The sequence below is a fragment of the Heterocephalus glaber genome, unplaced genomic scaffold (genome assembly GCF_053883595.1).
Source record: "Heterocephalus glaber isolate CG9 unplaced genomic scaffold, H.glaber_assembly_v1.0 deba00001452, whole genome shotgun sequence".
Classification (NCBI taxonomy): Eukaryota; Metazoa; Chordata; class Mammalia; order Rodentia; family Bathyergidae; genus Heterocephalus; species Heterocephalus glaber.
The window spans coordinates 2,268,416-2,289,612 of record NW_028258302.1 but is presented as its reverse complement, the minus strand read 5'-3'; the positions used below and the strand labels follow the sequence as shown (position 1 = coordinate 2,289,612).

General features: G+C 43.1%; 1 protein-coding gene across 6 annotated transcripts in view; it reads right to left on the bottom strand.

Annotated features, from left to right (window-relative positions):
* Positions 1 to 21,197, bottom strand: part of Hivep3 (HIVEP zinc finger 3) — a 466,671-nt gene that overhangs the window by 378,489 nt on the left and 66,985 nt on the right. The window lies entirely within an intron of this gene.

The following is a 21,197-nucleotide window of genomic DNA, read 5'->3' as shown; positions in this document are numbered from 1 at the left end:
ACACCTGGACAATAGATGTCTTCTATCTTCAGCCATCTGTGCTTGTACAATGGACTCATGGATGGAGCAACCATGACAGGAATAGAAGGTACTGTGGGCCAAGAGCATGGGATTCCATGCTGTGAGGTTAAATTGGCTCTTGCTGCCACTGAGTGTTCAGCCTGCTGCCCACAAAGGCCAGTACTGAGCCGCTAATACAGTACCAGCCTTAGAGGAGACCAACCACCTTGTGCCAAGTTGATTTACTCCCTCCCTGAAAAGGGCAATGTTTCATCCTTATTAGAATTGAAAAAATATTCCAGGTATGGATTTATCTTTCCTGCCTTTAAGCTACAGCCACAGCTACTATCCAAGGACTCCAACTGACTGCTACAGCCAAAAGCCTGGTCCTCTATAGATTCACTTTGGACAAATAAATTCATGCTACAGCAAAGAAAAGTATTCATGGGCACATGACCATGTGACCTACTTGCCCTACTATTTACTGCACTATTCTGATAACACTAGCTTGGACAAGCATTGGAATAGCCCCTTAAAAGCAGTTAAGGTACAAACTTGGACATAAAACCCAGCAGAGGCACTGTCCTTTGAGTCTAGGGCCATTATCTAGGGGTGGTTTTCAATAAATAGCACACATGGCCTTACAAACCAAAGTTGAGGGGTGAAGTAGGAATGGCCCCACTTACTATTACCCTTGGTGTCATCTGGAAATTTGTGCACTCTACACACGATACTTTAGGCTCTTTAGGTCTAGAAATGCTTCCATCATGGAATAGCTGTTGCTAAAATTAAAGCTATAGCTGCTGCCTGCCTGCCTGATTCAAATATTAAGTAAAGAAACTGAGTTGTCCTACTGGCAAGGGGGAGTTCATTGTGAGGACACAGGGATGCTATAACATGACATATGGCATGCATAAAACATGGAATACATATGAGAGGTGAACTCCCCCTCAGGTGTCTCTGGGTCCATCAGCACCCAGTTTTAGTGGTAAAATAGAAAGTACAACCACACCCTGATGACGGCTTGCAAACCAGGGACTTAGAATCCTGGGATGAAGTCTGGGTCATTCCACTACACAATTATGTTGATTAGAAATGATAGCCAAGAGGGGGATTCTGGAGTGATAGCAGACAAGAAGGACAATGAGTAGCCATTATGGCCTCAGGACCAACTGGGACCATACTTTGTCCCACTAGCCTGAAAATTCTGCCCCACAAGAATCCTAAAGAAGTTGTGAGAAGATAATAGTAAGCTTATAGTGAAAAATTAGGGGCTCTGGTTGATTTGCTGCTTATACTTACAACTGTTTACTTACAACTGCCTAAGAGTGGTACAAGGGGTGGGCTATAGCAGATGCATCTGTTTTCCCATGCAAATCCCCATTTTCCAGGCAGATGTACTATATTAGTGGGCTTCCATCACTATAACAAAATACCTGACAAGGACAACTTATAAAGTAAAGAGAGGTTTATTTTGGCTTATAATTTTGGAGGTTCATGTTCAAGATTAGGCAGCTTCACTGGTCTGAGACTCTGGTAAAGGAAGCACAGATCATGGCAAGAGCTTATGTAAGAGTGAGTGGTCACATCATGAGTCCAGAAGCAAAGAGAGACCGAGACACCGAAGACCCACAGTTTCCTTCGAAAGCACGCCCTCAATTACGTAAGGACACCACAAAGTCCCACCTTTTAAACATCCACCTCCCAATACCACCATGTTTGGGACCAGGCCTTTACATAGGGACCTCTGAAAGACACATATTATATCCAAACCACCTGCTGTTTCTGCTACAAGTATTGGTTGCTTATAGTTCATATCTGCATCCTTCTCTGGAGTATTCTCCATATCTGATAGGAGCTCCCTAACCTAGAGATGCCTGCAAAGTATCACAGATGCTCCTCCACCTTCCCCAAGTGACACCTGTGACTGATTCATACAGGGGAATGAATGTTCAGCCTCCTGTCCTCAAGGAGGACAACCTTTGTGTAGTCCTCCATGGATTAGACTGAAGACAGACTTCTCCTAAAACCACATTATCTAGTTTCTTCCCTGTCCTCGGCTGCTTCTCCTGCTCTGTTGGGGGGGCGGGGTTCACAAGAGCAACCCCCCCATAAACATCTTGCACAAGCTTCCATCTGGGCCACGATTTGGGCACCCAACCTAATGCAGTTATGTAGCACACATCCACCCTGTTTATAGCTCCATACAAAGTGCAAAAGGCATGTGATGTTTTGAGGGAGTGTTTAGCTAATACCTACTCTCCTCCTCCACTATGAGCATAGAATACCTCTTTGCCCCACTGTTGTAGACTTTCCAAAAATAGCTAAAACACTCTCATTTGTGATGTGCTTTTTATAATGTGACCTTTACATCCATCCCATTGAGAGTTGGAATCTGTGTTTCTTTCCCTTGAAAGTAGGTAGGCTTTTGTGACTATTTCAACCTACGGAGCAGTAGAAGTGCTGCTATGTGATTTCCAAGGCTCAATGGAAAAGACAGATTTCCCCATTCAGTTCTCTGGAACAACCTGCCTTGCAAGCAATCTGACAACCCTAAAGCCACCAAAGCAATGAAGTTGTATGGAAGCTCAACCTAGACCATTCAAAGACCACATGGGAGAGCCTGAGTCAACATGAAGAAAAAAAGAGGTCTGGACAGTTCCCTGATATATCAGCTCCCACCATCATCAGAGTACAACTGCCTGAGAGATGCTGAGCCTGAGTGACCTAGTGGATACCTTCTTTAATTCCTGACCCACAGGAACCACAAGAGACAATAAAATGATTGTAATGTTTTAAGCCATTAACTTTCAGGAGACATGTTTCTCATAACAATAGTGACCAGGATTCCCACTGATGCTGAGCCTTGCAACATCACTGATTTTGAGTCATTGACATTTACACTTTGTACTTCTGCCATCACCATGACAAAAGCATGTCTTAAGTACAATCATGCCTTGGATACAAGAAAATCGAGAGATGAATGCAGCAGATCTGAACAAAACCTGCAGCATGTGGGCAGCCCAGCCCTAACCAGCAAATTTTAACCAATCCCAATCTTAACATAGGCATGAATGAGAAATAAAAGTTGATAGTTGCATGCTACAGAAATCATGTAAGATGTTATTATGCAACATTATGGTGATAACTGATACAAGGGAAAATATGAAAGCAAGACAAAGCATAGGATTGTTTCCAAGTATAAAATACTGCATAACTTATAATTCAGCGGCTTTATGATTTCTGTAAAAAATAATGAAAATAGCAATATTTTCCAACATCTCTATTCTGAAATATAATATCTCTGTCCTTTCTTTCCAATGAAGCCCAATTAAAAATATTGCACAATGAACACTTTGAGTTGGGAATTGAAGACAGTTCTGCATTGCAGGATATTTATTTAGTAGCATCCATAGTGTCCACTAACTACATGTCAGTGACACTTTTCCCATGCATAGTTACCACCACCAAAAATGTCTCCAAACATTGGTTTGACCTTGGCTTAGAGTCAGCTTCCCAAGGGTAAGTGAGAAAAAAAGTCTTTGGTGTTTAAGAGCAAAACCAATAAGATGAGCTTATATAACAACAGTGATCTTCAAACTCCTTTTTCTTTCTAACAGATTCAAGCTCATAAGCAGACATTCTGATAGACATATGCAGGTTCTGACATAATCTGGCCATAGATTATGTAAAAACTCCATCACTTTATTCTGACCCATGTGTCTTAGTCATTTTTCACATCACTGAGACACAATACCTGACACCCGCAACTTAAAGGAGGAGAAGTTTATTTTGGCTCTCAGCTTCAGAAGTATTAGTCCATGTTCGGCAGGCTCAAAGGCAGACATCACATGGTGGAAGAGCCTGCCAAGGAGGAAAACTGCTTATATCACGGCAATCAGGAAGCAGAGAAAGAAGGGAGGAAGCAAGGAGGGAGCTATGTCCTTCCAAGTCACACACCCAGTGACCCGCCTCTTCCAACCAGACGCCCACCTCCTAACAGCTCATTTAGCTATGAATTAATTGACTGATGGGTATAGTGCTCCCACACATCAATCAACTTTCCAACACATGAGGCTTTTGTAAGGTGCCCCAGATCTAAATTATAACTCCAAGAAAGAACATTAAAATGCAACTGAGTGAAAATGATGTTGCTGTGACTGAACCGTGTCCCTTAATAAAGATATGTTGAAATCCTAATCCCTCAAACCTCATAATGTGGCTTTGTTTGGAAATATGGTCTTTGCAGATGTAATCAGGTCAAGCTGAGGTCATTAGGTTGGGCCCACAGCCAGTATGATCAATGTCTTTATAAGAAGGGGAAATTTGGACACATGGAGATACATACAGAATATTGGAATACTGCTATGAATACTGGAATGATGCTGCCACAAGCCAACCATTCAGGCCTTCCAGAAGCTGGAAGAGCCAAGGAAGGATGCTTCCCCTCCAGGTTGCAGAGGGAACATGGCCCTGCTAACAGCTTGATTTTGGGCTTCTGGTCTCTATCATCGTGAGACAATAAGCTTCTGTTATACTAAGCCACCCTGTTTGTGGTATTTCATTACAGCAGCCATACGGAATCATTACATGTTTAAGAAAAGATTAAAATAATTATAAATTTTTATAAATAAAAATTATAAACTTAATTTTTTAAAATTAGCAATTTGAAGACATTAATGTTTTACTAGTTGTAGCAAACTACTTGCAATGCAATGATTGACAACCGCTCCAAGTCACCAATGTATCACACTCGCTTTGCTCCATTTGGAGCTGATCTGGTCCTCCCCAATTTGAGCTTATGCTGGGTAAACAGACTGAGCTGTGTCTGAGAACAAGTGGCCTGGAGCTCCTATTGCCACAGATCCCACCTAGCAGCCCAAGCCTAAACAGATCAATAAATTGCTAAAACTGTACCTAGTCAAGACAACCTAGATAACACCATACACCACTTGCTGGGAAGCTCTATTCTAGTGATTCCATTTGGCTACTATGGTTTTCATATTAGTGTTCTCTCCAAAAATTCATGGTGAAATTAAACCTTAAGGCAAAAAGATTAAAAATATGGCCTATAGCAGTTCCATTCCCTTCACTTTGTGAGGGCACAGCACAAGAAGGCACCATTCTGGAAGCAGAGAACAACCCTCACCAGACATCAAACTTGTCAGCACAATGATCTTAGATTTCCCAGTCTCCAGAACTGTAAGAAAAATATTTCTGTCCCTCATAAATTATCAGGGCCAGGGATGTAGCTTAGTGGTGCCATGACTGCCTGCCAAGTGCAAGGTTCTGATTTTGATTCCTAGTATCAAAAAAAAATTACCTATTTTCAGATTTTTTTTTTATAGCAACACAAATGGACTAAGATATTGTCTTTGTTCTGCTCAGGAAGTCATACCTCTCACCAAGCTCACCATTCTTCCACCTTGCAAACTGCTATTTAGCCTTCATAACCTAGTTTAATTGCCATTTCATCTGGAATGTCTGATAATTTCCCATCTGCTATACTTCCACTGCAACCAGTACAAAGACCTATGTCATGTCATTTACCATGCTGGGCTGTCATCGCAGCTGTCCCTCCTTGGATATGATCTTCTGGGGTCTAGGGCTACAAAGAACAAACAGTCCACAGTGATTTAGCAGGTAGTTATTGGCCTCCTATTAAAGTCATCGGACCAGTCATAAGGACTCAAGGGTGAACAAGAAGGAAGGTCTCAGCTGTCCTAAAGCTAGCTCAGTGTCTGGTGGGGAAGAAGGTTATTAAGCCACTATTCATACAATTAATTAAAGACAATGTGGAGTATGTTTCAAAAGAGTAGAACAGGCATTGATGAATGTATATAAGTGAACCTGATCTATTGTGAGAGTCAAGGAAAGCTGATGTATAACAGATGAGCTCCAAAAGATAAATAAGAATGGTCTTAGTTATTTTTCTCATTGTTGATACCAAATACCTGCCACCCAAAGTTAAAGGAGGAAAGGTTTATTTGTTTCAATGTTTGTAGAGGTTTCAGTCCATAGTCAGCTGGCTGCAAGGAAGGGTGGCCCGGCAGAGGAGGAATAGTCATGGCAAGCAGGCAGGGGACAGCGCATTAGCCCTCTTTCTGTCCCTTATATTTTATGCTGGCTGCCTGCCCTAGGGAGGGTATAGCACTCACACCCTTAATCCTGGCCAGAACTATGCCAAACACACTTTTGATCCCAGCACCACACGCTCTAGATCCAGGCACCTCTGAAACCTTCCCCCCATGACATTCCGCCCCTGGCCCATCAAAGACTCAAGTGCATCCCTTTATGCAAAAGGCATTTCGTCCATCCCTAAGAGTTGCCCAAGACCTAACAGTTTCAGCACTGCTGAGAAGTCCAAGTCCAAAGGCTCCTCTGAGATTTAAGGCAAACTCTTAGCTATGAGTCCCTGCACGAAAGAAAAAAACGTTAAACACTTCCAATATTTCCTTTCCAAAAGGTACAAATAGGGGGACACAAAGGATTGGATCAAAGCAATCCAAAATCCAGCAGGCCAAACATTAAGTCCTGTAGTTCCATGTCCAGTATCTGAGGCAATCTATGGCAAGATGTGAACCTCAAACCAGAGCTTGGGTGGCTCTGCCCCTGTGGCACTGCTGGTGGTTGTAGCTCCCATGGTTTCTCTCTTGGGCCGGCTCTGCTCACTCTTTGCAGCTTTCCTCAGATTATCCATGTTCCTGGCTTCTCCAAACTTCTGGGGTCTCCACTGCACCTTCAGCTTCACACTCACAGCTTCACACACTGCCCTCTCAGGGGCCCACTGCCAGGCCTCCTACGCCTTCTTCTGAAATCTGGATGAAAGCTTTCTTGACCCTACAGCTCTTGCATTCTGCATGCACCTAAAACCAGCAATACATGCCAGGGCCTGCTGCCAGCTGGAGTAGTAGCCAGGCCTCCTTCTTGCTTGGCTGTAGGGGTTGAGTGCCTGGATCACTGAGCACTCTGAACTCAATCTTGAGGAACAAACTCTAGGCTGCCACCATTCTAGAACATGGTACTCTGGGGCTCTCTTCTCAAAGCAAAGTCTTTCACCTTTACAACTCTGTGGCTGCAAAGCTGGAATCCTGCTGATTCTATCCCCCGCCCCCCCAGTACCGGGGATCGAACTCAGAACCTTGCACTTGCAAGGCAGGTGCGGCACCACTGAGCTAAACCCCCAGCCCTACCCTGATGATTCTTGTGATGTCCTCAGGCCACCTTTCTGTTGTCTTCTTCTGAAATACTTGGGTTTTTTCTTGCTAGTCTTTTCAGTGACCAATTTCTCCTCTGTTCCATCTTTGCAGGCCATACCTTTACTAGAGCTTCCTTTCTGGCCAAACTCATGACGTTTTGAATCATTCTGCTGGGCTCTTTGTTCTTGATTCTCAACATAGACCTGGCTAAAAAGTCCCCAACATAGCCCCTTGTGGCCATGCCACAAGCCTCAGCATTAGACTATCTTGAAATTTCTCTTGCAAGATTAATTAGTCCACCACCCTTAATCTCAGTCTCAGGGAAAGTCTCTGGACATGAGCAAAATGCAGACAACCTTTCTGCAAAGCCATAACACACATTGTCTGGAGTCCAACAGCCAATGCAGTCCTTCTTCCCAGCAGAAACCTCAGTCTTTACTGGCATCATTTCTATCAGCATTCTGGTCTTCTAAATTCTGACCAGAATATCCCAGCAAGAACAGCCTAAAGTTTCCAGGGCTGCCTTTTTAGCTGGCATCTCTGAACCTTTCTAAACTCTCCCCAAAAGCCAGTTCCAAAGGCTTCTGAAACACATGGTCAGATACAGTTACAGCAATAACTCCACTCTCAGTACCAAATCCTGTCTTAGTTACTTTTCTCATTGCTGAGACAAAATACCTGACACTCAGAGTTAAAGGAGAAAAGGTTTATTTGGCTCACAGTTTGTAGAGGTTTCAGTTCATGGTGGGCTGGCTCCAAGGCAGGGTGGCATGCCAGAGGGGCATCACAGAGGAGAAACAGTCCGTGGCAAGCAAACAGGTGAGAGCACATTAGCCTTCTTTCTGTCCCTTATACTTTACACAGGCTGCTTGCTCTAGGGAGGGTGTAGCGCTCACTTCCTTAATCCTAGCCAGAACTATGCCAAACCAGTCAGTGGACTGATTTAGTAATCACAGACCCTTGATACCAGAACTGCACACTCTAGATCCAGCTACCTCTGAAAAGTTTCCTCTATGACTGCATGAGGCTTTGGGGGGACATCTAGACACAAGTCATAACAAGAATTAACTGAGTGATGGGTAAATGTGTAGGAAGGGAGTATATCATGTTACAAATCAAGCATTCTGGTTCTGAAATCATCATGTCCATAGGACCTCGCCTGGGCCAATCCTAAATAAATATTTACTAAATTAAAACCTTAAAAGAGTTTTGAGTACTTTTAAGCACTTTGTCTCCAAGTGGGTTCTTCTAAATAATTACTATTATTTTGGAATCTTTTTTAATAATTCAAGTATATAAAAATATTTATTGAAACATGATTATATAATACAAGTTTCCACCTACTCAAGGTAAAAAGATAAGCAAGGATTTTCCAGGTGAATAAGACGGAAGAAAATGTTCCAAACAAAGTAGAGAACAATTTTTAGAGAAAAAATCATAGAGCCTAAGGAGAAAAGAGTATGAAATTTGTTCTGAAGAAATCTGGGACCTTGAAAGGAACAAAGAGATTTGGGTCTATATAAATTATATATTACCAAATAAGAAATTAGTTCCAAAACTCAGAGGCTTACAACAACACAGGTCTTATTATTTGGAATCTCTGTGGACAAGAAGTCAGGTACAGCTTAGCATGGTCATCACTACCAGCTTTAGGGTCTCTCACAAGGCCACCAGGAGGGCCTTGGCCCTGAGTCTCTCACAAGGCCTCAGCCAAGATGTCTGCTAGGGTCAGTCATCTCAAGGTTTAGCTGGAGGAGGATCTGCTTCCAAGATCACTCAGTGGTTTTTGGCAATCATAGGATGTTGGCAGGATTCAACTCCTTGTGGGTTGCTCAGCTGAGGGACTCAGTTCCTTGCTGGCCATTGGCCAGAGGCACCCTCAGTGCTTTCCCCTGAGGGTCTCTCTAATTTAGCAGATGGCTTCATCACAAGCATTGGGAACAGTGACAGCTGGCAAGACAGAAGTTATAGACTTTTGTAGCCTAATCACAGAAGTGACATCTCACCACTACCGCCACCATGCCCGCCCTACACTGGAAGCACGTCACTAGGTCCAGCCCACACATAAGGAGCAATAGGAGGTGGGAGCCACTGTAGCCCAAAAGAAGAGTAGGAAGAAGAAAAGGCAGTGTAGGATCCAAGGAGGCAAAAATGGGAATCAAGAGGCCCCAGTGGCACGAAACCCTGAGCACATTCCAAGAAAGAAAGGGGGTCACCAGATTGATACTGTAGGAAGGCCTAGAAGATACCTGCAGAGAAGGTCACTGGAAAGGTCACTGATACCATTTGAAGGGGTTTCAGTGGAAATTGGATGATGGGTACAGGAATGAGGGCAGGGAAGGTATGAGGACAGGCAGAAAATTAGCACCTGCAAAGAAAGAAACAGTAAAGGCAGGAAGTGGCCTAGGGCAGTTACTTAGGGGAAGGCAGATGGTCTCTTAGGCCAGAGGACACCTGAACAGTTCTCAGCAAAGGAGAGAACAGTGCAGGGGTAGACAATGAAAAAAAACCAAAGCTGAAGGAGAATTTAAGGATAATGTCTATGTGTTGTGTGAGATTCCCAAAGGCCTGAGGCAGTCATAATGAGATTTGGACCTGGAAGAGGAAGCAGACGTCATCTGGTTTTCCTCCTATTCTCAGACTTCTCAGTACTGCTACTGGCTCCTTCTTCTTCTGTTCCTAGCAACATTGGGCTCTCTTCCTTCCCCTTCCAGTCCCTCCTCTTCTCATTCTAACACTCACTCTAGGCCAGCTTGGTTTCAGCTTGCTCTCTCTTGGTTTCAAGGTGCTGCTAGCTTGGCCCCAGATCATCCCACAGCCTCAAGAACATCCCTAACCCCATCCTATTCACCCCCAAATGAAGTCTCTGCCCCTTGGTATGTCCTTCTTGGAATGCTATTGTCATGACCCCTTTTAACATGACTAGCTCCTTATTCTTCAGCTCTCAGGTTAGATATATCTTTCCCTCCAGAAGGCCTGACTCCCTGACCATGAAATCCCACCTTTAGTGTAACTGTTTATTAACTAGCTGGCCTTTTCTCCTTGGCAGAGAGCTATGTTCATCACCTGAGCCTCAGTATCTCATAGAGTGGTTGGCTCATGAAGAATTTATCGAGAGGGGTAGTGGATGCCCTAATGCTGCACATTATCTCCATGCAGCCTGCCCTTCAGGTCTGAGGGTCACATGCTTTTCCCTGCAGGCAGTCTCAGCTGAGTCTGTTTCTGGGAATTGTCCTGGACTGAAAAGAGCTGCTCTCTCCATGGCCACCCCTATTTCCCAAGGGCAGCTCATGAATCTGATGCCTGTTTGTGCAGAGAGCAGGTGTTTAAAAGGGCTAGTCCACTTGCCTCATTTTGGGACAATTCGGAGGAGCCAACCTAGTTCCTGAGACTTCCATAAAATCAGCTGAGGCCCTCATTATGACTACTTCCTGGTTTGGCTTTTCACTATATCTATCCTGCTTTCCTCATTAATTGACCCAGAGAACATTCATCAGTAACCTGCAATATCCATTTGAAAGTCTGTTTCCCAAGGAACCTGACCTGAGACAAGTGGATAAAAACAAATGGATTTTGTCCAAATCACTCCCCAAAGCAAGAATGCCCACTACAATGTTTCTAGGTTGGCTCCTACAGTAGGACAGAGTGGACCTTCAGTAGATACTGATTGAGAAAACTGATGTGGTCATTTGGTCTTTGGACTCTTCTGGCCACTCTTAGCACACATTTTCAGAGTTTGGTTCAGAGCATAGTATTTCTTTTGAGTTAAGAAAAATTGATTTATAAAATGTTTATAGTTCTTTCAGTTGGTCTCCATCATGACGTCTTTATCTGAGCACCAAGTAGTTGAATTCTGCTGCTTGCATAACGTGTGTTCTTACAGGACCTGTTTTTAGACCAAATGAAGATGGAAGGCAGAGGTTCTCTATGCAGTGACAACATGTACAGGAGCCTGGTGCTGCTTGCCTTGCTCAGGAGAAAGTAAGGAGACACTGTGGTAGCCAAAGTCCATGGAGAGAAGCATTTCTGAAGTCAGTTCTGTCTAAGAATGGATGAGCCTACAAGGCCATGTTTGGAGAACAAGGGCCCTATGTGGGCTTGGGAATGCAAGTGAATGCAGTCACCATTCATGCCAGGGCAGAATGGGAAGAGTGTGTGCCAAACTCAGAAATTGATTTCAAGACCAGTGAATTCATCCACCTGTTTGGTCTTCTCTTTGATCTGTCCTCTAGGTCAACCTTGCTTACCTCTGCATCTGTGATTATACCTATGACCCACTGAGATAAATAGAAAAGAAGAAAGAAGACAATTTTTTGTGTTCATTCCAAGTGGCAATCACAGCACCTTTCATCTGAGGACCTCCTGAACACATTTACAGCATTTATGTGAACACATGTACATTACATAAACATTACATTAGCATTACATGAACACATTTACATTTCCCACCACTCCTCTCTATTCTCCCCATGAGACAGAGTAATCTAGAGCACCCAGGGCTCCCACATCTTAGCCTAAGAGCTGGATTAGCTTGTTCCAAATTGCTTCACAAGAACCAGCCACTAAAGAAAGGTTCACTAAACACCAGTCTATTGTGATTCTGCCTCATACAATTCACACCTGAAAACTATTCTAACCCGTTTCTTTGCCTTACTTTACATCATGTTGTCATTTTCGTCTTTTCACTATCATAAAAGTAAACATGTTGTAAAAGTTTACGGTACAGTATTTTTGAGCATATTCTTAGAAACTCCAATTCAGACAACGAAAATTATTTCTCATAGTAATTCAAAACTACTATGATGGAGAATAGGGTCACTGTGGATGTAATTACTTAAGGTAAGATTATGATAGATATGTTGGAACCCAATCCAATATGATATATTTCCTTACAAAAAGGAAAAATTGGAGCACAGGCATGAGCATGGGGAAATGCCATGCTGCTGCAAGCCAAGGATTTACCAGAAGTGAGAAGAGCTGGAACAGATCTTTCCCTGGTGCCTACAGAGGAAGCGCGACTCTGCTGACAGCTTGAATTTGGACTTCTGGCCCCCCAAACTGTGACACAATCAACTTCTGTTGTTCTAAGCCACCAAGTTTGTGGTACTGTCCGTTGTAATGACAGCCCTAGTAAACTAAAACTCAACATCTTCAAAGTTTACAACTTTAAAACCTTGACAGTGCTCAGAGCCTTCCCGTTTGCAACCAAAGGAGAGGGGAAGTAGGTGAACTGAGTAATCCTCAGGAGTTGGGCATATGGAGTTTGTTATTCTAGGGTGAGTGGACTGAGGGAAGGAGGGAGGAAGAAAGGGAGAGAGAGAGGGAGGGAGAGGGAGGAAGAGAGAGAGGAGAGAGGAGGGGGAGGGAGGGAGGGAGAGATGGAGCTCAGGAAGGACTTGGCAGGGGAGTATATGAAGGGACAGGAAGAAAATCATTACCTTCCTTGACTCCTCCAACTCCAGAACCCAGAGGTTCTCAGTGGTCTGTCCCTTGTGTGAGTGGTTACCGAGCTACCGCTAACTCCAAATGAGGGAACATAGCTCTCAGGAAAGGGATGTGATTCCCAAGTCCCCTCAGCTCCCAGCGTCCTGCCTTCCTGTCAGCCTCAGGAGGTCCCTACTTGCTGGCCTCTAAGGCAGGAAGCAGGCGTGGGTGAGGAGGTGAGCATCCACATGATCCCTCCTGCAGCTCTCAGACTGACTCATGCTTCAGCATGAAAGGTGGAGGGGACCAGGCTGTTCAGGAAATGTCAGGCAGTCACACTAGAGTTATCAAACTCATTAATCAGAGTGTCCGCAAATAAAATAGAGGTCTCAGGTGTGATACAGTCATTCAGAACCTGTAGTGTGCAAGGACTATGCTGTAGAAGGAGTGATGCTGTGAGACTCAAAGTATAAGTGACAAATTCCCTATTTCCTGCTACTACCCAGAGGAAAGAGTGAGACTGGCCTGCTGTGTCTGCCCCACTGTCGGGTTCCTCCAGCGATCCCACTTTCCCTGGCCTCATTCAGGGAGTGCACCTCTATGGAGGCTTTCATGCTAGAGTCAAACTTGAAAAGTATGGGAAGACTTAGAGGTCATAGAAAATGTGTAGCTGAGGATAATCTCACAAAAATTCATTATGTACAGTCAAGTAAAAAAAGCAATCCTACTACAACAGGCAATGCCTCTGGAATAAAAAACTAAACAGTCAGTCCTCTTAGAAGCTTTGCCTTTTAACCTTTTTATTCTTGTTCTTTTTTTTTTTTCCATTAAAGCCTATCTCTTTAATTTCTGGTCTAAATTATAGGATTTATTAGTTTGCAACCAAAGTTGGTATTTCCCCTATCCGGCAGGTGCCTTAGCCTTTCAGTAAGGTACTGAGGTGTCTTTTATATTGTTTTGCAGTGCTAGGGATGGGACTCAGGGCTGTGTGCATACAGGCAAGTGTTCTACCACTGAACTACAACCCAAGCCATGGGGTATCTTTTAGATTGTGAGTTCTAACACATATTTGTGGAACTCCATGCTGAGAACCATGACCCTGCCTGTCAGCAGTTGTGGTTCACTACAGAAGAGTCATGGAATGAACTGTGACTCCCCCAAAATTCCCTTCTTAAAAGCCTAACTCCTAATGTGACTGTTTGGGGTATAGTGCCTTAGAAAAGATAATTAGGGTTAAATGAGAGCATGAGGGTGGGTCCTAATCCAATGTAACCAGTGTCCTTATGAAAGGCAGAAGGAAAAACCAGACATGGTGGCACATGCTTGTAATCCTAGCATTCTGGGAGGCTGGGGCAGGAGGATGGTAAGTTTGAGTCTAGCCTGGGCACCACAGTGACTTAGCAGGACCCTGTCTCAAAACTTAAAAAGGACTGAGTTGGGGGGGTGGGGAGTGTAACTCAGTGTAAAGACCCTGGGTTCAATCTCTGCTACAAGAAGAAGGAGGAGAATAAAGAGGAGAGGAAGAAAAAAGAAAGAGAAGAAGAAGGAGGAGGAGGAGAAGGAAAAGAAGGAGGAGGAAACAGGGAGGGAGAAGGGAGAGGGGGAGGGGGAAGGAGAGAAAGGAGGAGGAGGAGGAGGAGGAGGAGAAAGTAAAGAGGAGGGAGGAGATACCAGGGATGCACTCAGATAGGGAAAAGACCATGTGATTACACCACGAGAAGGCAGCCACTGGCAAGCTAAGGAGCACAACCTCAGGAGAAACCAAATCTGTGACACTTAGATCTCGGACTCTCAATTTCTAGACATATAAGAAAAGGAACGTCTGTTATTCTCCACCTTCATTCATTCACCCAAGAGATATTTACTGAGCACCAGCTCAGTGCCAGGCATTCTCCTAGTTATTAGGAAAATAGCGATAAACAAGAGACAAAGCCACAGAGAAGGAGAGCAAGGGGGCCCCGCCTAATATGTGGCATCAGGATCTTGTGATGGGGACAGCAGAACATGCAAAGGTCCCTGTGCAATGTCTAATACAAATGCCATGAGCCACCCTCACTTCCCCTCCCCTCCTGTCCTAAGGGCCACTGCCCCAGACCAGCGGGTTAGGACAGGACCCATGTCTTCCCAATCTTTTTAAACAGTATCTGGGCTGCAGAAGGAGTCTAGAAAGATCTTCTCTGCCCTGCATCAAGGACCCGGGCCCCAGCTATTCCAACATTCTACACTTGTGGTTCTCAAAGTGAGGCTCCTCCAGCACCAGCAGCAGCACCTGGAAACTTGTTAGAAATCTTCAGGTCCCAACCTCAACCCCTGGATCATAAATTCTCATGGTGCAGCCCAAGGCTCCAGGTGATTCCCACGCAGACAAAGTCTCCAGTGTTCACCCTGACCCAAGTGACTCTCACTGACTGCTCTGATCCTGGATCCTTCTCAAAATAGCCACAGTCCTGTCATTCCCCACCTTCCGTGCACCAGCCAGCCAGGTCCTGTGCCAGGCACTCTGCACACTGACTTGAAGACCATGAGTACTGATGGGATTGATAAAATCATCCCCAGTTTATTCAGGAGGAAACTGAAATACAAAGATACTTGACCACTTGCCCAAAGGCTTACAGCCAGGACCAAGACCCGGATCCAACTGGCCAAACTCCAAGCTTTTCCTCAGGCATTCCTCTATTTCTTAGTCCTGTTCTCTCTTCTTATTGCTGTCAGTCACTGTGTTTTCTTTTCTTTTCTTTTTTTTTTTTTGTTTTTCATGCTAATTGAAAGAAGCCAGACATAAAAGACCACATATTTATAAGATTCCATGGATACGAGATACCTATAAAGCTGTTCTAAAAAGGGGTGGGGTGAAGTTCACAGGTTTGAGCTTTCTCATTCAGTACAACTAAGGCTTATTAAGTTTAACACAGGTCAGCCTCAAGGAGAAGAAGCAAATTGTTTTCTTCCTTGATAAACACTGTGAAGGACCGCACAAGGAAAGAAGCCCCAGGAACCTGCTGCTGGCCAAGTCTTCCTGGACGAAGGAAGGCATGGGAGGGCAGGGCAGGGCAAGCATGTCCAGCCATGCCACAGTGGTACAGTCAAACCTGGGCAAGTCTGAGAGAAACCTTGGGCAGACCTGCACATCAGGACACACTTCTCCATGGGTGGGCAAGGGCAGAGGGATTTACCAGGCTTAAGCAGGCTCCCTCCAGTGGGGCCCAGAGCCAGGAGAGAAAGCAAGGCCTTCCTCACAAGAACTACATGTTCTGAGGAAGGCCTCCACAGCCTTCACCTCACAGAAAACAGAGAAAGCCATTTCCACAGAGAATACCATACAGTCCAACATTTCCAGAGGACTCCACTTCTATCCCCACTAAGCTACAAACCAAAGGGGCACTGCAAACGGCATGATAAGTTTACATGTGTGAGAGACAAGAGCTTGGGGCTGGCTAGAGGAACAGTGAGGAGGAAGTGCCACCTCAGGGGGGAGCTGGACCTGTCACATTCAGGCCGTGCTGAGCTGGAGGTTGGGGAACAGGAGGCTGGACTCAGAAGCCCAACATCTAATCCCCTCTACAACTTTCTAGTCCTGTGACTATCCAGACTCTATCACTGCACCATGAAACAGAAATTGTACCTACTCCAAAAAGTCGTGTAAGGACTGCTGAGAGAATAAGAATCAGTGAGGGACATAAAGCATGGAAGGTAAAGGAAGTGTATTTTGTTGCATGTATAAATAGCTTCTCACTGGATTCATCGTTCTGGAACTTTCTCTCACATACTCAAAAGTGAGGGAAAAGAAAGGAAAACGTGAGAAGCAATATTCCACTTCACATCTCACTGACATTGTACTGAAGAATGGTACCCAGGAATTATTGGAAATAAAGCATGAATGTTGACAGTAGTTAGTGCAATTAGCTATTGTCCATGACTCTCTGTGAAGAAACTACCCTTTGGCAGGACTTCATTCTAATTGCAGTGCTCCAGGTCAAGGAAAGCCCATGGTGTGTGGCTGGATAACATGTCTAGCATTTTTACTTCTTGTTTAGAGAGTATACGTATTTCAGTTTCTTTACACAGAGCGCATATATATATATATATATATATATATATATATATAATGGAATATATATATTCCATCCCTTACTGAATTTTATTTTTAAAACTTAATTACCTTAATCTTAGAAGGTTCTCAAAATGTGCACTTTCTGTCAGCCATGGCTTTAATTCATCATTGCCAAGTACATTCTTGACATATATCAAGGACCAAGGTCAAGAGCTTCCTCTCACCTTTATGACCTGAACTTCTCTAGCCACTAGCAACCCAGGGTGTGGGACAGAGGTACATCTTAAAGTACCTTCCGGTGTCTACTGGGTGTTTAGGGACTGTCACTTCCAAGAGGGATAGCTGTTGAAACACATAGGGTGGGGACTGCTTGAGAAGGACTCCTGCAAAGGGATTATGCTACTTAAATTTTAAAAGGAGGTTGGGGTAGGTATTTCTGAGACGAGTCTTTAAAAGTTCAGAAATACTTTCTTCTTGACAATGAGGAGATGGGAGGGGGTGTCCAAAAGATGAGGGAATTGGAGTATATTTATCCCATTTGTAAAACATACTTCACAGTATGTAATTTCAAAGTCAATTTCTTTATTGTGGTACTTTGCAAGACTCCCTTATTTGCTTGTTTTTAATTAACAGCCAGCGTACAGCATGGAAAGTGAAACTTTGTTTGTCATTCATGTCAACGGAGTCAGGAAGGTCAAAATCAACCTGAGTGACGACTATTACTAAGATTTGGGAAATGGAAATACAAAAGGGCATTCAAAGCTACCAAAATTCTTCTCCTTGCATTTTCTTTCTTTGAGAAAATGAAAGCAGTTTAATGGCCTTAGTGGAGCTAAGTCCCTCCTTCATCTTCCGCTTGCCTACCAAAGCACTCAAAGTCTCTGAAAAACTTGAAAGCCAGCCCTAGTTTATTTTAATAAACAGTTAGAGCCAGGGTAAAAATTAACAAGGTTTTGAGAATAAATCTGATGAATCTTGTCCTTTAAGGAAAGGAATTTATTCGATGCTTTAGGTTTTATCCTATAGGACCTACCCATCATGAAACTGGGAACCTGTAATTTCTGTACTTAGTGAATGCAAAATTGATTAACAGGTCAGTGAAAATGTCAGCTTGGGAGAATTTAACAAATGTGCTTCCACAGGGTCAGTTCTTGCTCAGAACTATTTAACATTCTCATTAATTACTTACTGACAGAATAGGTGGTAAATGTGAGATATAATATTAAATCTGCCAATTTTTTTACAAAAGTTACAATACACATAGTTCTTGACAAATTGAAAAACAGGGAAAATTGGTGTAGCTGCCCCATAAACAGCTGAATTAGTGCCAACAAAACAAGACCACTGTGAGTGATTCCCCAAAGGAGGAAAGGGAAACTTATTACCAAGTTTTAATTGATATTTACTATGAATTTAAAGCCCAATCTAAAATTACTTTAAACAATTAAATTATGACCCACCAACAGCAAGATCTAGATATCCATAAGGTACACAAATCAGTTTTTTTCATTCATTAATTTTATTGGTACATTTTGGATATACAATATGCTGACATTCATCAGTGAGAATTTGTACCTTTATATAATATATCTTGGCTCTTATTTTTTTCCCCATTCCCCTGCCCTCCTTCCACCCATCCCTATTTACAAAGATTTTATTTCCTTTTTCCCTTTTCTCATATTTATTCCTTTCCCTTCTTTCCTTTCCCCTACCCTTCCCATTTCCCTTTCCCCTTTGGACCTTTCTTCCTATTTCACATTTTCTATTATACATTTTGATCCTTATTTACACTTTCTGTACACAAATCAAATTTAATCCACACAGGAGCAAACATCAAGAAGAGGACATACTCATACTTCAAACATGGTATACACTTGGCCATCCTTTTCCTTAAATATAGACATATACACATGTATGTATGCATACACATCTATGCATGCATGCATACTTTTTCTGGAGTATAAGTGATTCAGTAGGAAAGGGATAGGAGAATAACCACCAGAAAACAATAGCAGACAAAAGTGCACATGGGTGGGAAAAAATGAGAAATAGTCACACCTCAGCCAAACCCTGGAGGTACAATGCACATGGTTTGTTTCCCAGGGCAGAACAACGTGCCAAGGCAGAAAAGCCACTAAGGTACCAGAGACACCTCTCTCTTAGCCCAGGGACTCTTGGAAGATTTTTTCGGTTTGTTTGGTAGAAACAGACTTTTTCAAAAACTAAAGAACATATCCTGATGAGATTCAGCCCACTACCCACCTTCCACAGGAGCAGCAGGACTTAGCCAAAAAAAATAGACTGTCAAGTACTAGACAAAGTGAAGATTTGAGCACTAGCCAGATATGGAATTAGAGGAAAGAAGAATTCATTTTTCATGCTATTTTTGACCAAGTAATAGACCTGCATAGAGCTTTTCTTCACAAAGTATGAGCAAGCAGGCAGTACACAAGGACTCTTCAACAACAATCCTGGAAAGAATTTAAACAATGTTTTGTTCTTTTAAGGAAACTTCAAAGGAATGTGACCTGTATGGAGAGAGAGAGAGGTCAAAGTTGTCATATCTCAAGTGACATGACAGAGCTGAGAAAAGCAGTATCAATTCAGAACTTAAAAATGCATGAGAAAGATCCAGAAACAGGATTAACATTTCAGAAAACTAAATCTATGGTGAGGAGTATTGACTTAAGCAGAGGGGAAAAAACACCCAGAAGATGGAGAAAAGAGATAAAGAGTTTTAAAAGAGAGTATGGAAGATAGCAGAGTTTTGTTTTTTGTAGAAAAGTATATTCACCTTTAATAAAAGATTCTGCCCTGGTTTGGATCTTGATTTTGGGTCCCCCAAAGGCCTGTGTATAAAAGGAATGGTCCCGGGTTGGCACTACTGGAAAGCAGTAGAGCCTTCAGTAGGGGCTAGTAGGAGATCTTTAGAAAACTGAAGTCATGCTTTTGAAGGTGGTTGTGGGACACCGCCTCCCCCCCCCTCCTTCCTTAGTGTCTTTTACTCCCTGGCCATTAGCTGAGTGGTTTTGTTCCACCACAGGCCCCAAACAATGGGGCCAACCAATCATGGACTGGAAACTTCAGAACAATAAAGCAACAATAAACCATCTCTTTTTATAAGTTTGGTACTTCAGATATTTTGTTAGAGATATGGAAAGCTATCTAACTGATAAAATTTTTGCTAATGCCCAATAATAGGAAGAAAGCTCACTGAGGCCACAGGATACAGAGTGTAGAGGTACTCCAACTGAGAGGTCCTTTCATTACATAATCATTCATTCAACAGATGCTGCTGAATTGCCTTCTATTTTCCAGGTAGTCCCACAGAACAGACACACAGAGTAAAACAAATGATTTTTCTGCCCTCTTCAGGCATCCACACTAGGTATGCAACAGAGAATAAGAAAATAAATAAAATCACAAACTGCCACAAGTGTTATGTAAGAAAGTGCTGAGAAAGGAACCGAAAAAGGACCTGCTGCAGGGAGAATAGCAGAGAAGACCTTCTGAAATGATGACTTAAATTGAGATATGAAGGGTGAGAAGGGCAAGCCATGGAAAGAGTAGAAACTTAGCTCCAGGCTCAGCAAACATGAACTATGGACAGCATGGTATGTTTGAGAAAAGGATGAATTATAGTGCACAAGATGACAGCAGTACAAAATGAACACCAGAAGGAGGCAGGAGCCAGATCATGCAGACTCTCATAGGCCATAGCAAAGAACTTGAATAGTCTACTGCTGTGCTTCAGGCTGCTATAACAAATTACCATAGATTGGGAGGCATAAACAACACAGATTTATTTCTTACAGTTCTGGACAGTGAGAAGTTCAGTATCAAGAAGAAGCATGTCAGATCTGGTATCTGCTGGGGGCCTGCCTCCTGGTTAGCAGGCGGCCATCTTCTTGCTGTATCCATGTGCCAAAGAGAGAGAGAAGCAAGCTCTCCCATATTTCTTCTTATACTGGGTTATTCCCATCATAAGGGATCCACCTTTATGGCCTTACTCCCCAAAGTCCCCATTTCCAAGAACCCCAAATAGCCAAAGCAATCTTGAGCACAAAGAACAATGTTAGAGGCATCACAAAGTCCACTACAAAGCTATAGTAATCAAAATGACATGGCTTCAAAGCACTCTGGAAGGTTGAGGCAGGAGGATCCTAAGTTCCTCCTGGGCACTTTAGTAACTTAGCAAGACCCTCTCTCAAAATAAAAAATAAAAATTTTAAAAAGAGCAAGAAATATAGGGTCTTGCTGAACTGCTAACATGCCCAGGCTGCATTGTTCTTTTTGCTCAAAAAGGGCAATGAGATCTGAAAAGATATTTCTCAAAGAAAACATACAAATGGCCAACAGGAATGTAAAAAGATGCCTAACATCACTAATCTTTACATAAATGCAAATTAAAACCACAGTGAAATAGTACCTCACACTGGTTAGGGTGACAACTGTAAAAAAAAAAAAAAATGAAACGAGACAAGTGTTGGTGAGGCTGCAGAAAAAAGAGAGCCATGGTACAC